The sequence below is a fragment of the Festucalex cinctus genome, chromosome 20 (genome assembly GCF_051991245.1).
Source record: "Festucalex cinctus isolate MCC-2025b chromosome 20, RoL_Fcin_1.0, whole genome shotgun sequence".
Taxonomy (NCBI): Eukaryota; Metazoa; Chordata; class Actinopteri; order Syngnathiformes; family Syngnathidae; genus Festucalex; species Festucalex cinctus.
Window position 1 is genome coordinate 3,968,538 of NC_135430.1, and position 6,000 is coordinate 3,974,537.

Genomic DNA, 6,000 nt, shown 5'->3' on the forward strand with positions numbered 1-6,000 from the left:
TCAATTAAAAACAAAACTCAAAATGAAATAACTAAAATGAAAAATTACAAAACTGTAATAACCCTGCTGAGAATAAAAGACTGCAAGTCATTTTTTGAAATGATATTCAATAGGGGTGTGAATTGCCTAGTACCTGACGATTCGATTCGTATCACGATTCACAGGTCACGATTCGATTCGATACCGATTAATCCCGATACGAATTTATAAGTCGATTGTTGCGATTTTTTTTCATTCAAATTTAGAAAATACTAATCAGTAAGCTTGGAGAGTGTAAGATTTATATGAAAATGTATTATTTATTTATCTGAAATTTCAGTCTTATAGAGGTTGTAATCTGTTTCATGTTTGAACAGCATTAAAATAAAATATTAAGGCTTAATGTTCCGTTCATATAACATTCTTCCATGCTCAAGGTGTGAATCCTAAAAAAATAAAAAAAATAAAATAAAATAAAATAAAATAAATAATAATAATAATTTAAAAAAAATCTATTCTGACGATTATTGAATCGATTCGAGAATCGCGCGATGTAGTATCGCGATATATCGCCGAATCGATTTTTTTTTTTAACACCCCTAATATTCAACATTTTTGGGTGTAAAAGGGGGAGTCAGGTCGAAAATTCTATGCATCCCGGCATTCTGATGAATATTTCATTTGTGGAATAGGAATGAATTAAGCAGCAAAATCCATCTCTGGAGGCGGCCATTTTGCAAATTGCCGTTGACTGGAAATGACATCACACGTGGCTTTGGTCAAGTGACGTTGGCAATTTGAGCACTTGCGCACCAGGATGTCATTTTCAGTCGACAACAAGTGGCAAAATGGCCGCCTCCCACACCGAGATAAATGAAAACAGGCAGATTTTTTGCATCTTCAAGACAACATTCATGAGAATACCGTGTTTAGACTCATGAGGGCACATACAACATATTTTTGTAAAGACAGTTTGGGATTTGAGCTCCCTTTTAAAATTTGGAATTAGCATAACATTGATGCTAATTTCTCCGTATGGTGAGTGGGTCAGGAACATCAACACGGTACATTCTATATTGAAGCGAGACATTCTTACCATAATAACTTCTTCTTGATCATCACAATTATTATTATTATTATTATTATTATTTTTATTTTATTTTTTATTTTATTTTTTTTAAGAGCTCAGAATTGTTCATTCGGTAGTCTTACCGATTCAACGTCTTATCATCATTGCTCTTTATTTTTATTTTTTGTGTGTGTGCGTGCGTTTGCGTGTGTGCGTTTGCGTGCGTGCGTTTGCGCGCAAATACGTATAAATTTATACTCATTAATTCACCCAAAGCCTCACAAATATCCCATTACCCCTCGCCCCAACCAGGCACCCCAGAATCCCGCCAGAGCCGCGAAGCCCAAACGGCCAGGAGACCAGAGAAAAGGCCAGAAAAAAACAAAGAGAAAAGAAAGACAAATCAAAGTGAAATCCAGCACCGACCAAACCCCACCCCCGCCACCCCCCCCCCCCCCCCCCCACCCCCATGATCACAAAACCAAAGTCCCACGCCAACCCCGGAAGCCTCCAAACTCCAGCAAACCTAGCGAGATCCCAAGAGACCAGAGGAAAAACCAAAGAGAGGAAGGAGGGAAGGACCGACAAGGCAGAGTGAGATCCACAGAAGCCAGCACATCCAATCCACCAAAGCGAAATCCAGCACCAACAAAACCCCTCCCGCGTGGTCACAAAACCAGAGTCTTATGCCAACCCCAGAAGCCCCAAACCTCCAACAAATTGAGATCTCAAGTGACCAGAGGAAAAACCAAAGAGAGGAAGGAGGGAAGGACAGACAAAGCAAAGTGAGATCCACAGACACCAGCACCCACTGACGCAAGGGGCCGTGGGAGAGAGAGGCTACTTCTGTTGAGTTTCAGTAGATGCTGGTGCGACGGATCTGGCATGCATAAGGACCACCACCAAAGAAAGAAAGCCAATCACAATTATAACAACGACTTACATCATTATGATTGATTGCCATGATCAAAATGGAAATCACACGTAGAAAATGTTCAAAGAAAAATATATAAAACCCTCGCTATCTTGTATAAAACCAAAGATATTCTGAATAAGAAATCATTGTATACATTATATTGTACATTATTTTTGCCCTACCGGATTTACTGTCTAGAAATATGGGGAATTACATACAAAGCCAACACACAATCTGTCTTTAAATGACAAGAAAACGAGCCATACGATTAATTAATCACTCACATATAGAACCAATAAATCCGTTATTCATTCAATTAAATGCTGTCAAATTCTATGACCTTAATTGTCGATTTAAAACAGCTCAAATAATGTACAAAGTATACAGTGAGCAACTTTGCCACAGTATTCAGAAGATATTCAATTTCAAAGAGGGCTGTTGCTATGGGTTACGGGGCACAAGTGACTTAAAAAAAATGACAAGAACAAACATAAAGCAAATTCTGTCAAAGGGGTTAATTTGTGGAACAGTTATGAAATTGAACTGAAAAAAAATGTGAATCAATTACTGTATTTAAAAAGAGGTTTCAAATGATAGAAAAATATGTAAACCCAGTATAAATATAAATAAATGTGTGTGCGCATGTATGTTTATTTGTGTATATACTTGTGCATGTGTGCCCACATATGTTTAATACTTCATGTTTGGGAATTTATTGTTTATGTAGGGCTTTAATTTCGCTCTCTCTTCTTTGCGTATATGTCATGGATAAGGACTTATAACTCATACTAATATATCTGTGTGCTTAAAATAAACATGTTTGGTTTATTTTTCTATTGTTCAACTTTTATGTTAGTCACAACAACTTTACTATACTAGACTAAGTGCAATTACTGGAGAAATTGCGTGGGAATGCTGAAAGCTGAATGCTAAGATTTGAATGCATGTGGAATGCTTATGAAGTAAATTGAGAGATAAATTATGAAATGACGACTTCCTGGTTACTGGACAATATGCTTTACCACCGAGCAGTATCAGACACCTGGTAACAGACCCGTCACCAGAAAGAAATTGTTGCATTACTTTTTTTTTTGGGGGGGGGGCACACTTTATCAACCTAAATCTAATGTTCAGCAGGTTGAACAGCGGCATTGTGACAACTGCAAAAGTGTTCAGAAATATTTTCTGTCACTTAAAAGCGGCAGTTCGTTCTGAAATCTAAAAGACATACTGAAAAAAAATGTGGAGTTCATTTTGCATTTATTCAACTCAAAAGTTCATTTGAAACAAATCCACTCTTCACTTCTGTAAACAACTATGTCCGAATGAATGACTCTGTGACCCAGCCCCTTCTATCTGGAATTGGCTACTAGTTGCCTTCATTTGCGTGTTGGATTAGGGCTGTACGATATGGACAAAATTTCCTTTCATTTTTGCCAGACATCTCTATTCTTTGACCTTTGACTCAGCATGAGACTTCATCATCATTTTACTTTTTTTTATAGTGCCTTCTGTATTTTGTGTTATTTTATTTCTATACTTATACAGATTTTTTTTTTTTTTAGTATTTTATTTGTGTGTATACTTATCTACTTATATTTACTCTAATTAATTTTATTTTGTGTTATTTTATTTCACTTGTGTCTACTAAAAGACTAATTTCTATTCCATGTACAGCACTTTGTATGCAGCAATGGATGTTTTTAAAGTGATTTAGAAATAAGGTTGAGTTATGTCGATGATATACAGAAACAACATATGGGTTCAGTGAAAAACTAAGCAGAATATCAATCCAAAAGGATGCGCAAAGTGCTGTTTTTTTTTAATAGAACTTAGTGACAGTCATCAACATGAACAAACTTGGCAATAAAAAAAAAAAAAGAGAATTCAACTCACATTGTACTGCAACTGCTTTAGTGATAAATAATTTTATGCTCCTTAGTTGTTGTTGTGTATGTGTGACTGCTTGGGTCTGTTAACAGCATACTGTGTATTGCTACAATTCATCTGTGCTGTGTGGCTTGACTAATTAAAATACAAGTTTGACACTCACTTGTAAACGTAACCAGTGGACTCAGGATTCCCATTGATGTCAACTGTGTCATGCTGGATCGAGGCACGACGTGCTCACTGCTCAGTCCTTGTGCCAGCGCCAGCCCAAATGCGCACTATCTACCCGGAAGTAGATTTGGCTAAGGCACGTCTGCAGAGCGCGCGTCTCCCCCCACCCCACCCTACCCCTCCTGATTGTCATTGGCTTGCTTAGTTGTCAATCACAGCCAAACTTGAAAGGAGGTATGTGGTTGGCTGGCACGCCATGCTTGACTTAAAACAGAAGGCGCAAGTTTACGTGACTGATAGGACGAATAGTTGGTGAGTCATCTTGCTAGGGCGGGCACGGCTGACTGACAGGGCGGGCACGGACCCCCAAGGCCCGCCCATGGCGACGGGTCCGCCTGGTAATGATGATAAGTCATATGTATGGAAGTTGGCATGGAAGGTGACACTTATAAAAAGTTCAATGTCTGTCCCATTGGAAATGAATGGGGAAAAGTTGATATTAAATGTTAAATTGTGCGAATACTGTAAGTAATGTGGAATCAGACAATATATACCCCGGGAGGCGTGAATTTTTGAAGCGAGTTGAAATTTGAACAGTGTAAATTGGAAGTATTATGTGGGAGGTATTACGTGGCAAAAAAAAAAAAAAAGTATGGAGAATAAAAGTCACAATAACATATGTGGGTATGCTGAAAAGCATTGTCTGATTTATAATTAAATTATTATTTTCATTAGTATTATAACAGATTGAAATTGTCTCAAAACAAGTTACTTTTTAGTTGCTAAGTCTAATGTTAAATGTAATGTAATGAGATTTGTTTTGACCATAAATTAGACATTTTAATTAGTTATTATTATTATTATTATTATTATTATTATTATTATTATTATTATTATTATTGTTATCATTATTATTATTATTATTATTATTATTATTATTATTATTATTATTATCATCATTAACTTACCAACTGTAAGACGCGGTCAAGTGGTCAAGTGGTTTAAGGCAGCTGCCCTCACCATGTTTGCAGCATTGTCTGTCTGATGGCATTTCATACCACTTGTCGAGCGTGTGGATCTTTTTTTTTTTTTTTAAACTCCTCTTTAGTTACGGTGATGAATGAATGGCACCATGTCTTTCGCCAGGTAAAAAGTCCGTGATTTCTTGGTGCTGTTTGGATCGTGGCAACAACAGCCAGGCACTGTCGCCATTATCGCCTGAGCAGACAGCTGTGAGAGTGGAGGGGGGAGGGGCCGGTGACTGATTCGCAGGAGGGAGGGGGGAAAGCGAGAGAGGCTGTGCGGAGCATGGAGTAGCTTGCTGCTTTTATGAAGCAAAACAAAAGTTTGCTTGTTCAAAAATAAATCAATAAAAACATCGCACGTCCCGCGGTGTGACTATGCATGCACACATCGCAATCGTGATGTTCAAACAATATATCGTGCAGGCCTACTGTATATGAACTACAAATATCTCGAGACTTGCGTAGGCCTATCGATAATCTATCGGGAGACAAAGTGTGACGATATTGATATATCGTCACACTTCTACTACAGTAGGGAAGCACATTTTAGTGTCAGCATGCAGGCTGGCTCACTCAACGCAACCTGTTCAATTATGCATCATGGTAGACTGTGCGTGTGACACGCGAGAGCGAAACCTGAGGACTCCTGCACCCTAAAAAGTGTGTTATCCCAACCTCATCCGGGCCACCACTTTCGGTTAATAGTTGCTGTTTCTTATGTGGCGCGCACGCAGCCTTGCGTACAAGCTAAAGTGTGCAAATAACGATATATATATATATATATATATATATATATATATATATATATATATATATATATATATTAGAGGTGGGAGAAAAATCGAAATCGCAATATATTTTGCGCTCTCTGTTGCAATAAATTATCGATACACTGACAGTAGATATCAATGTAATGTGTCCGGTTGTGCAGTGTTATGTTATAAATGTTT

The 6,000-nt window shown here is 37.6% G+C and overlaps 1 protein-coding gene across 1 annotated transcript in view; it reads right to left on the reverse strand.

Annotated features, from left to right (window-relative positions):
* Positions 1–4,157, reverse strand: part of myo3a (myosin IIIA) — a 74,276-nt gene extending 70,119 nt beyond the window's left edge. Inside the window, exon 1 of the mRNA XM_077508773.1 lies at positions 4,018–4,157. The gene's annotated coding sequence lies outside the window, so the exon portion shown is untranslated. The remainder of the gene's footprint in view (positions 1–4,017) is intronic.
* Positions 4,158–6,000: the final 1,843 nt, after the last annotated feature.